The sequence below is a fragment of the Pelodiscus sinensis genome, chromosome 14 (genome assembly GCF_049634645.1).
Source record: "Pelodiscus sinensis isolate JC-2024 chromosome 14, ASM4963464v1, whole genome shotgun sequence".
Lineage (NCBI taxonomy): Eukaryota > Metazoa > Chordata > Testudines > Trionychidae > Pelodiscus > Pelodiscus sinensis.
The window spans coordinates 28204137-28216725 of record NC_134724.1 but is presented as its reverse complement, the minus strand read 5'-3'; the positions used below and the strand labels follow the sequence as shown (position 1 = coordinate 28216725).

General features: G+C 41.3%; 1 long non-coding RNA gene across 1 annotated transcript in view; it reads right to left on the bottom strand.

Moving 5' to 3' along the window:
- Positions 1–1840: 1840 nt before the first annotated feature.
- LOC142818323 (uncharacterized) overlaps positions 1841–12589 on the bottom strand; it is a 38916-nt gene continuing 28167 nt past the window's right edge. Inside the window, exon 5 of the long non-coding RNA XR_012895787.1 lies at positions 1841–3436. This is a non-coding gene — a long non-coding RNA (uncharacterized LOC142818323). The remainder of the gene's footprint in view (positions 3437–12589) is intronic.

The window sequence follows — 12589 nt, the reverse complement described above, 5'->3', positions numbered from 1 at the left end:
GACTGTATAGAAAGCTGGATAGATTGTTGGGCTCAATGGGTAGTGATCAATGGCTCAATGTCTGGTTGGCAGTCGGTATGAAGTAGAGTGCTCCAAGGGTTGGTTTTGGGGCCAGTTTTGTTCAACATCTTTATTAATGACCTGGATGAGGGAATAGATTGTACCCTCAGAAAGTTTACAGAGTGCTGGAGGGTAGGTATAGGATTTAGAGTGACCTGGACAAATTGGATGATTGTGCAAAAGAAATCTGATGTTGGCTAGGCAGCATTTCTGCAGAACAGGACCTGGGGATTACAGTGGATGGGAGGCTGAATCAACAGTGTACCCTTGTAGCCAAGAAGGCTAATGTCATATTGGGGTGCATTAGGAAGAGCATTGCCATCAGATCTAGGGAAGTGATTATTTCCCTTTATTCAGCACTAGTGAGGCTACATCTGGAGTACTGCATCCAATTCTGGGCTCCCTATTACAGAAAGGATGTGGACACATTGGAGAGGGTCCAGCGGAGGGCAACAAAAATGATTAGGGGTCTGGAGCACATGACTTACGAGGAAAGGCTGAGGGATTTGGACTTATTTAGTCTACAGAAGAGAAGAGTGAGGGGGGATTTGATAGCAGCCTTCAACTACCTAAAAGGGGGTACCAAAGAAGAGGGAGAGGGTCCATTCTCAGTGGTGACAGATGATACAACAAGGAGCAATGGTCTCAAGTTGCAGTAGGGGAGGTCTAGGTTGGATATTAAAAAAAACTATTTCACTAGGAGGGTGACAAAGCACTGAAATGGGTTACCTAGGGAGATGGTGGAATTTCCCTCCATAGAGGTTTTTAAGTCCTGGCTTGATGAAGCCCTGGCTAGGATGATTTAGTTGGGATTGGTCCTGCTTTTAGCAGGGGGTTGGATTTGATGACCTCCTGAGGCCTCTTCCAATCCTATGATTCTATGATTCACTGCTGAACTTTTTATGGAATAATATGTGACTTTATGCCAATAAAAATATACAAATCTACCTGTAAAGGTACGTGTGCACTACCGAGGAAGATAAAGCTGGCTCTGTTGATCTTCCAGGGTTTGAATTAGCGGTCTAGTTAAGACAGCTAATTTGAAGTGAGAGGGGCACTCCGGTCAATACTAGTAACCCTGTTTTCATGAGGAGTAAGGGAAGTCAAAAGAAGTGTGTTCTTCCTTCGACTTCCTGCTGTGTAGACAGCACCAAAAGCCAAATTAGGCTACTTCCACTTCAGCTAAGCAATTAGCATAGCAGAAGTTACATATCTTAATTCGACTTTGTCCTGTACTGTAGATATGCCCTAAAAAAGCAACAACTGTGGACGTTGCTTTAAAAATACCACAGATCTGTACAAAAGCAAGCACCAACTATGTATAAAATGTGAGTCCATCTACTCTCTCTGCAAGATGCTTTCCATGCCACTTGCTTTACAAAGATTTGAATGAAGAATCTGATTTTTGTTGAGAGATTCATGGCGCAATTGAGATCCTGACTCATCAAGATACTTATGCACATGCTTAACTTAAAGCACACAAGTAATTCAATTGGACTAATGATAGGCTTAAAGTCAAGCTTGCACTTAGGTGCCTTGCTGAATCTGGTTTGATTTTATTTAATTTCCTGTTTGACAAAGTACTACTCCAGTTTCTGAGATATTGCTCATGGCAGCCATGACATACCTTTGTTTATAAAAAAATCCTTCTAGTTTTACTTTTTATCCCTTAAGGTTAAGTTTCTTTTGCAGAGAGAATAATTTAAATGATGTAAATGATCTACAGAAAAGAAGGGATACAAGAAGGGAGTAGATTCCATAAGTAATAAATAGGGGGGAAACATTTTGGGCATTCCTCTAAGTAATTCGAAACATCACAATAGTTTAATCTGTATGTATGCTATACTGCTAGAAGATGGTGAGCTCTTCTTTCCTATGCTAATTCCTTGGAGTTTTCATGTGACATTTCTACTGCCAAAACTATCCTTTATAGTATATCAGTAATGCATTATCAGGCCATACTGCCTCCCCTTGTGCTCTTGTTGATTTATTAATTTTTTAATTTGTTTATACTGCTGCACTAATATTAAATGGAATTAATTTATAACAAATGCTGAGACTCTTCAGAGTGTTCAACGCCCCCTTACATCTAAAGTTATCAAGAAAAGAAGACGAAAATATCTGGGATGTGTTAAGAATGAAATCAGAGCATCTGTCATAGCAGGTGTGCCATTGGGCAGCTGGAGGGACACACTGAACAAATTCTGCCAGCAAACAGTACTCAGGGAGTGAAAATTGATGGGATTTAACATGAAGGACAGGCAAAGAAGATAGACGGGGATGAGTGAACCTTGTTTGTGCCCTATGCAATGGCTGACAGCACAGAAAAGACTTAGATTGAGAACTCTCCCCCATTTTGGTGACAAGTCTCTGAAGGGTCGCTTTGTTAGACTGTATTTGCAAAAATGAGGAGTCCTGTGGCACCTTAGAGACTTAGGCTATGTCTAGATTACCGGGGTTTTTGGATGGCTTTTTCGAAAAGTTGTGGCTGTCTAGACGATCTCTTTCGAAAGAAGCATGTAGACTAGATGTACCTATTGTTACTACTACAGAACAGGAGAACTGGTAGCAGCAATGTGGAAAGGGAAAAACTAAGCGTTGGTGTAGATAGCACAGAAGTTTCTTTCTACAGAATACCACAAAAGGCTTTCTAGACAAACCACTGCTGGTCTGTAATCATAGCTTGAGAACCATGTAAAAAAAATACAAGTTAAAAATCACCCATGACATCCATTCATACATGGCTCAATTTTTTTTTTTTTACTAAAAACAATGTTTTTGCATCCATTCTCCACTACTGTTCTGATACAAACTTCTTATAAAGTCAGACTCATCAAAACACTTTGAGGAGGAGGTGCCCAAAGCTTGTGCATTGGCAACTTGCCAGGATCTTGAAGGCCAACCTTAATTTGCATGTAGACTTACATATGTTATTTACATTAAAAAAATAAGTGCTTGTGATCCTGATATCAGGCTGATATCCTGCATCTTTCTTCCTGATGAACACAAATTGCTTTATAGCTGAATTCAACAGCAATTTTTAAAAAAGGGAACAAATGTAGTGTCCAAATAAATTGCTCAGTAATGGAAGCAATTCCTTTATCAACACCATTTACTTAGTAATTTTCAAAGAAAAAACAACAACAACAGAAATGTATATTAGTAAGCAATACCCTGGCAAAGAAGGGAAGCATCAGGAATGATATACTTATTCAGATAATTTCACATCTTCAAAATTCTCTGTCAGCCTCTACAGTCCCCTGCATTTTCTCTTTTTGCTTTTTTTAGTCACAGCTCACACATCTGTGAATCATTCCAGGGGAAAGTTTGAGCGCTGCTGTGTGTCAGGTCAATCCAGGTTCATTCACTGTACATCCTTAGAAAGCCAGAAAAAAATTGTGTGTAAACAAAGGGAGAGGGGAAGAAGAAGGTTTTATACGACAGACACATTTAATCTTTTATTTAAACATCAGATATAATGTGTTTTTCTGGTTACAAACAAAACTAGTTATTTTTCTTTAATTTAGTAACACCAGTAAAGCAGCCAATTAATGCTGTTGCCTGTATGTATTGTAAACAAGGACACACAAACAAAGCCCTCATTGCTTTTCTGGTACAAACAAAGCTATTCAAGCTAAAACATATTCCCCAGCAGAGCAACAACAAAATAAATGACAACATTAATTCAATCCAGAATGCTTGATAAATTGAGAGGAATTGTTTACCCAGTGTGTAAAGAAATCTGTTGGGGGTGGGTTTTATTATGATCTGCATAGTCATCCATCTTCCTGTGCTATCGTGTTTCATCTTTGTGAGTAAAACATATACAGTAATTTAGCATTCAGATAATCCCACAACTATAATCCAGACAGATTTAGCTCAAATTTCTCCAGGATTTCTATTATCTAGATTTAGCTATGTGTTGTTGACTGTATATTTTAAATTGCAGCAAATGCTTTTTTTTTTTTTTTTTTTTTTTTTTTGCAATAAACAACATATTTTGATGCTCTGATAGCAGAAGCTGTAGATTCTTCTTGGCATTAACCACAGGTAAAACTGTATTTTTATGGAGGCAGTGATTTCACAGCTGGAGCATACTTTTAATAGATTCAAGTTACTTGACTGCACAACACACAACAGCATACAGTGTCTAAATCTAAGTCAATGTAATATCTTGTTCTACTTTGAGAAGAATTTGAAGACTGTCTGGCGTAGGTGCTGACTTCCCCTCTAACTGGGGGGTGCTTTGTCCCCTCTTCTTCCCCCAATTCTGCCCCCACCATTCCACCCTTTTCCCCAATTCCTGGCCCCACCTTTTCCTGCCTCCACTCCACCCCTTTCCCAAACCCCTGCCCTACCCTGCCTCTTCCCCACCTCCTAGGATATAAACACAAAGTATTAATTAATTGCTATCCTTTTCAAAAGGAATTTCTTGAAGCCAACAAGAAATAGACTAAGAAATTAATAGTCTAAACAATAATCATGTTGTAGATTAGTGATAGAAATGTAGCCGTGTTAGTCTGGTGTAGCTGAAACAAAATATAGGACTATGTAGCACTTTAAAGACTAACAAGATGGTTTATTAGATGATGAGCTTTCATGGGCCAGACCCACTTCCTCAGATCAAATAGTGGAAGAAAATTGTCACAACCATAGCTTCCCCAATTATCACCTCTAATATCATTAGCTCACAGACATTTACCTTCCCCCACCCCCATCCCCCTTCTGTTCTGAAATTTGATTTGTCCTTTTCATATGTGTTCATTTTTTTAATTGTATTCTTTGGTATATATGGTTGTGACAATTTTCTTCCACTATTTGATCTGAGGAAGTGGGTCTGGCCCATGAAAGCTCATCATCTAATAAACCATCTTGTTAGTCTTTAAAGTGCTACATAGTCCTGTATTTTGTTTCATGTTGTAGATGTCAGTTATCTTAGCAACCTAGTGTCACATTACTATCAACATTCCTATTAGGTGTTTATCCTAATTCCTATTAGGCGCTGTTTATCTTTTGGTCAGTCTCAGCCCAAAATGAATCTTTTTGGAGAATTTGAAAAAAGGTAGTTTAGCTGAGTCTGGGTTTATAAGCATGGTGGAAAAATCCCATGGTTTCTTTTTCAGGTGTAGTTTATCCTTTTAAAATACAAAAATAGCTTGGGCTCATTCCATTAAACTTGCCTTTTAGTCCTGAACCACAGAAAACAATGGAATTTTTGCCTTTGAACTGAAGTGGGAGTCTAAAGATTTACACTGGTAAATAAAAAAACAGAATTTAGTCTGATGTTTTCAGTTATTTTACCAGCTGACAATGGATTTAGTGATGCCAGCTGAGGAGAGAGATGAAAATTATGTGTTAATGTTTCAGGGCCTCTTCTTTACTAGATTAATATTATATTATGTTTTTAAGAAACTTTTCCATAACTAGCAACCGTGACAGTGTTTCTGCTCAGAAACCCACAAGCATCCCGTATGTGGCAGTCACTTTTGGTTTCATACTTGTTCTGAACCACCTTTTGCAGTGAAGAACGTGGTTTCAGATGTTGCAGCAGTTATGTGCTTACACAGAAGAAACTAGAACCTGACTTACCTCCTTGGTCTGTCACCCATACTAAAGTTACAGGCAAACTTCCACTGCCCTTCTCTCCTCCAATAAAAAGATAATTCTATTAGCATTAAAATATTAAGTTGGTAATAAGTGTTTGAAGTTCTGAAACTGAGTTAGACTTTCAGTCATATTGAGATCTGAAAAAGATTTGAGGATCATAGTGGAAAATCAACTAAATGTGACCTCCCAAAAGAGCTAATGCAATCCTGGAATGAATAAACAGGGGAATCATGAGTAGGAAAAGAGAGATTATTGTACTGCTGTATTGGTGTCACCACTGCTGGAAAACTGTGCCCAGTTCTGGTGCTCACAATTCAAGAAGGGTTAATTGGTGGATGTTCAAAGAGCCACAAGAATGACAGAAGGAACAGAAAACATAACTTAGTAGCCTGGATTCCTCATTAAGAGGAGACTTGATTATATTCAGTAAGTACCTACATAGGGAACAAATAATTAATAACAGGCTCTTTAATCTAGCAGAGAAATGTATAACACGATACAATGGCTGAAAGTTGAAGCTAGACAAATTTAAACTGGAAATAAGCTATACATGTTTAACATTGACAGTAATTAACCACTGGAATAATTTACTAAGGGTCATGGTGAATTCTCCATCACTGAACATTTTAAAATTAAGATTGGAAGTTTTCCTAAAATATCTGTTCTAGCAATTATTATGGGAAGTTTGATGGCCTGTGTAATACAGAAGGTCTGACTTGATGATCACAGTTGCCCATTTGGGCCTTAAATGATAAGAAAGTGGGACTGCCGTCTAACTCAGTATAACATGCTTGAAAAACAACCCATGACCCATCCTTATTTCACTCCCCTTCCTCCTCTCTTTCTGGGGCAAGCTTTATGAAACTCCAAATAGTGCCATTGATTTAAATTGCAGTCAGGGTATTCAGGACCTGTTAAGCTCACACCCTAACTTTTCAGGATTTCCTTAGACTGCATGAAAAAGATGACCTCAAAGGAACAAAGATTACTTTATAGTAAAAAAAGGTTAAAAACTGGATCTGATTTAATTGTATCATAAGCAGAAATATATATTTATCTTTTAAAAAGTACTAAGCTATTTAAAAATGTTTCTCTTTTATTTGTGTGTAGGGGAGCAGTCATCCCATTCCTGTGAAACAAGCAGAGATTAAAGTAACCTCTTGAGCCCTAGTGTGATGCTCTGGCAAGAAGCTGGCCAACGGGAGCACTTAGCAATGGTAGGGATGGGGCACTCCCAGCCTGGCTCCTGGCTTTCTGCAGACTGCCATGCTCAGCAGCAGGCAGCCAGGCAGGTTAAAGGGGCTGGCTGTGCCCCACCCCATTTGGGACTGCCCCGTCCTTGAGCCTCCCCTACCATCATTTTGGGAGGGAGGGGGAAGGGGCTGCAGCTTCACATACCAGCTCCCTGGCTACGTCTACACTGGCATGAATTTCCGAAAATGCTTTTAACTGAAAAGTTTTCCATTAAAAGCATTTTCGGAAAAGCGTGTCTATATTGGCAGGATGCTTTTCCGGAAAAGCGTCCGTGGCCAATCTAGATGCGCTTTTCCGCAAAAAAGCCCCGATCGTTATTTTCGCGATCGGGGCTTTTTTGCGGAAAACACTACTGTGCTCTCTACACTGGCCCTTTTCCGGAACAGTTTTCCGGAAAAAGACTTTTGCCCGAATGGGAGCAGCATAGTTTTTCTGGAAAAGCACTGATGATTTTACATTAGATCGTCAGTGCTTTTCTGGAAATTCAAGCGGCCAGTGTAGACACAGCCCCTATGTATTACTTTTCCTGTTTGCAGTGATTAGGGAGCAAGGGGAAAGTGCAGAGCCTGCTGCATTCCTCTCCCTCCTCTCTGTCCGGGGAGGGGCAGAGGAGGAACACAGCAGGCTCTGCACTTTCCCCTCACTCCCTAGTCACAGCAAACAGGAAAAGCAACATACAGAGACTGGTATGTGTGGCTGCAGTACCGCCCCTCTCCCCCTGAAATGGTGATCATGGCTCCCTCTCCTCACACTCAAACAGCCCCCTGCCTTGAGCCCACTGACCTGAATCCTGCACCACCTATACCCTCCTGCCCTGACACCCTCCTTATACCCCCAACTTTCTTCTCTGAGCTTCTCCTCATACCCCATGCTCTGAATCCCTCTTCATACCCTCAGACCCCTGCCCTGAGCCCCTCCTCATACCCCTCAACCCTGACTCCTGCATCCCCAACCACAGGCCCCTGCCCTAATTCCTGCATCCTTCACATACCCCAACCCTCTGCCCTAAGCACCCTGCATTCCACCCCATACTTAAATTTCTTACAGGTGTTGTTGTATCACTAACTCCCCACCCCCTGCACCTCTGCTGTGGTAGGATAGTATCTGTAAGAAATTTAAGTTACTTTCTCCTCTGGAATAAGGGTTTTAAACCCAGCCCTCGGAGATGGTTGGGACCATATACCAATCAGAAGAGGGCTATAGACAGCAAATCAGGGCCTGGCTAGGAACTATAAAAAGGCCTCCTAGAAAGATGGAGCACACACACTTGCTCTAGCTGGAAAGTTATAAAGGGTACCTGAGACAGAGCACTTCTGGGGTGCTCTGGTAAAACTAATCCCTAGGCTGAGGCCTTACTTTCAAGGTGTCTGGGGTTACTAGGGCTGAGAGGGCAGGAGAAGGCATAAGGTCCACACAACCTTACCAATGATGAGTGGCATTTCACATTGCAGATTACCCCTGATGCAGGGGCTAGATGATGATTGACAGTGGGTCACTGAGGCAAGGCAGGTGTGGAGATCCTGGGGAGGACCCCAGACTATCAGGGCACTGGAATGGGGCAACACTGTGAGAAAAGGGGCACCATGTGCCATGAGGGACACAGGGCCAGAAGTAGTACAGAAGAAGACAGATAACTGAGTGTCAGACACTGGCCAACAGGGAGTGCTCCAGGGCTGGAAGAGCAAATTCTTGGATAGACCAGCAGGAGACACCACATCAGTAAGTGCTCGAACTACTAACACAGGATGCTGGAACAATTTTTATAGTGCGAGTGCTGAGAGCCATTGAAACAATATATAATATTGGTATGTAATGGAAACCACTTCAAGTCAGGGGATTGCTGCAGCACCCCCTGCACTCCTGCTTCCAGCACCTATGATTGTGGTTTACTTTTGTTTGCATAATAAAATGCATACAACATCTGTTTCAGTCCACAAACCCTTTGCTTATATCCACACATGCTTACTTAGTTTGCTCACTACTTGGCCTGTCTATCCTTCTGTTTCAGTCTCCCATCCAACAATATCTATAACAGGTTTCAGCAAGATTTCTGTTTTTTTCCTAAACCCTATAAATCCATCTATAAAAAGGAAAATAAGAACAACCCAGGAAACTACAGACCAGTCAGTTTAACCTCTGTGCCAAGAAAGAAAATGGAGCAGGTAATTAAAGAATTCATCTGCAAACATCTGGAAGAAAATAAGGCGATTTGTAAAGAACTAATCATGTCAAACCAATCTGATAGCTTTCTTTGATAGGATAACAAGTCTTGTGGATAAGAGAGAAGCGGTGGACGTGCTATATCTAGACATTAGTAAGGCATTTGATACAGTCTCACATGAACTTCTTATCAATAAACTAGGGAAATACAACTTAGATGGGGCTACTATAAGGTGGGTGCATAACTGGCTGGATAACCATTCTCAGAGAGTAGTTATTAATGGTTCACAGTCCTGCTGGAAGGGCATGCTATAATAAGACAGCTATAATAAGATTCCTAAAATTGTAGATCAGCTAAGGTTTTGGATTCTTATTTTGAATTTGAAAGAAACAGGGAGTATTTAAAAGGAAACACAATGTGAAAATTTTAATTGGAAAAAAAATTGAACAGTTCTGTCCAGGGGTTTACAATGAGGGCTAAAAGCAGAAAGAGAGCTGCCATTCCTCATTCTCTTCCTGACTTTAGAGGAAAAACAACTTTGATTGTTGAAGAACCCACCAGGAAGGGGATTCTGAACTGGGAGCAACTGGAAACAAATGAACTGTTTTTGAGGGTCCAGCATTTCCTGTTAGTAGGCGAGCAGCATCAGCATTTGACAGGGGCAAAAGCAGGTAACCCGGGAAGGAGTTTCCTGCCTTCTCTAGCCTCTGAAAAAAGGTCTGTCCTTCCAGTTGGTACTCTATTACTACCAGTGAGAGGGGGGAAGGAGGAGATCCTGAACTAGGTACTCAGATACAACAGTAATGGGTGCTTTAAGAACCCTTGAATAAGACAGACACCATGAAATCCCTGTCCTGTGGGGAAAGAGGTTGATAAATAATTCATAGAGATTTTTGCACATAATATCTTCTTGGAAATGTCATTAAATCTTGGAAATGTCCTGTGTTTTTTCAAAACTTTCCAGGGGAGATCCCCACACAGAGCCACATTTGTATAAATATTCTTCATCTTGTTAGAAGAGGGAGTGGGGCAGGAGCAGGATTTAATCCTTCCCCAGCTTTGCATTCTACACCCAAATCATGTTCTTTTGTTTCTTTGGCTGAGGACTGGTTGGGGCCATGGACTTCTTTTGGATTTCTCCATATGTCCCCATTCTCTTCCTTTTGCAGCAGCGCATCGTCACAAGATGATGCAATACATATCAATATGTAACATCGAGCCCTGTGATGAGTCATCAAAATGGATGAGCCCCATCTCTGATCTTTATCTATTTTAATCACTGTCCTCTCCCCCACCCCCAACACAGCTCTAATAATGCCTGGTGTCATCCCTATATCTATAGAATGGATTGGAATGGTATTTCTTGCTGCTATATCTTAAAACCCCGCAAAAATTGCTTTGAAAATTTATAGCTAATGAGAACAAACTTAACACTATATTTGACTCTCCAGAGATGGCATAATGCATCAAATTCTGCTACCATGTAATTGTTTTTATTATATGAATTGAGGCTATGTCTACACTATGAGGTTTTTCCGGGATACCAGAGGTATCCCAGAAAAACTCTGCCACGTCCAGGGAATGCGTCTGCTCTTCTGCTTTTTTTTTTTTTTTTTGCAGAAGAGCAGTCGTGCTCTTTCGGAAGCCCTGTCTTTCTCCTCCTATGAGGAAGTGTATATGGGCCAAATTTCAGAAAAGCCTCTTCCCAAAAAAAACTATCAGAAAAAGGTACTCAAATTGCACTTTGCGTACCTTTTTCCGATAGATCCCTGTTGTATAGACATAGCCTGAACTGCTACAGTAAAGTTTGTTTCAAACCACACCCCATAGAGCAAAGGCCAGAACTTTATCTATTATACTCCACCCTGTTCTCTTCTATACTTGATCACATCTTGGCCATAAATTGGCAGCAGTTATTCTCTTTCCTGAATTTCATATGTAATATTTAATGAAAAACTCCAATTTGGTTAGAAATACACTAAACACAAAATGATGAAGAACATAAGGCAGTGACTGAGTATAGAAGCTGATAGCTGAATTTCTTTCACAGATATTTAAGGAACGTTAGAGGCTTCACTTAGAGGCATCCTGAACCATCTTCAAGCTGCCACTTGTTCAGAGTTGGGCAGTCACTATGCTTTTGGATCCAAACACTTGTATTGACAGACTAACTTTGCCATCTCCTCTGCAAACTGAAAAACAGACACATTGATGGCATCTTGTCCGAGCTGCCAAAATGTGCCGTTGACCCAGGAGTGGAATCATTTCTGGCCACCTTTCATCTGATATGAAGAACTAGAACCTTGCCAGTCTCCTGGAAGGACAATATTGTGATCTGATCTCACTTTACAAGGACTAGAGACCACACTGTGAATTCAAGAGTTATAGGCCAATCACCTTGTTGCCTGTGCCAGGGAAAGTGTTTGTGCATGTTTTGGTGCTGCATTTAGCACCCCTCCTACATCAGAAGCTCGCCCCCAAGAATCAGACTTCACAAGAAATAGATCCACATTAGATACTACTTTGGCCCTTCAGTTGTTGTCAGAGATACACCATGAGTTCAAGAAACCCCTGGCCATAGTATATGTCAATCTTAAGGCTGTGTTTAATTCAGTTGACTTGAGTCACTCTACGGAAGGCTTTAAAGGGCATAGGAGTCCCAACAACTCTGCTGGACTTGATTAGCAACCTACGTAATGGAACCACTGCCTCTGGCTATCTTAGGAATAGGATGTAGGCAACTGTTATATCAGTGTCTGCTGTCAGGCAGGGCCGTATCTTGGTCCCTGCACTCTTTTCTTGGGCAATGGATGTAATAAAGCAGCATTTGGTCAGGCATTAAGATTGGTGATCTCTTGCTCTCAGACCTTGACTGTGCTGATGACTTTGCTCTTTTAGTACACAGCCCTAGTACGTTTTGGGAGGTACTCCAGCATATGGAGGAGAAATCAGCTAAAGTAGCAAAGATGTAACTGCAAAATCTAGGACCAGGTCCACTTATGGCTCCAATCTCTTTGAATAATGAAATTGTCAAAGCAGTTTCCAGCTTTTCCTATTTGGGTTCTACACTCTCCAGTTCCAGTAACTCTCACGCGGAGGTTCTCCTTCAAATTAGTATTGCACCAACTGCCATGAGGCATTTACATCAACAGCATCTCAGCAGGACAACCAAGTTCAGGACCAATTTGAGCTGTATTATCTTCATACTGTTGTATGGTTATGAAATGTGGACACTATGTTGCTAAGAAGGGCAAAGTTGGAGACTTTCTGCACAATGCCACCATCATATATTTTGGGCATGATAGGCATGGGAAGGCTAAGCCTTCCCTGCCGCTGACCCACCACTGAACACCTGGGCCACAGTGACACTGTCACCACCACCCCTCTGGGAGTCCCCACTGCTCACCATGTCTGTCCTCCTCTTGGGAGAGGAAGCGACCAGGGACATGGCAAGCCAGCAAGCGCTCAGCTGGGAATATCTGGCAGGGGAGGTGAGGCTGGTTGGCC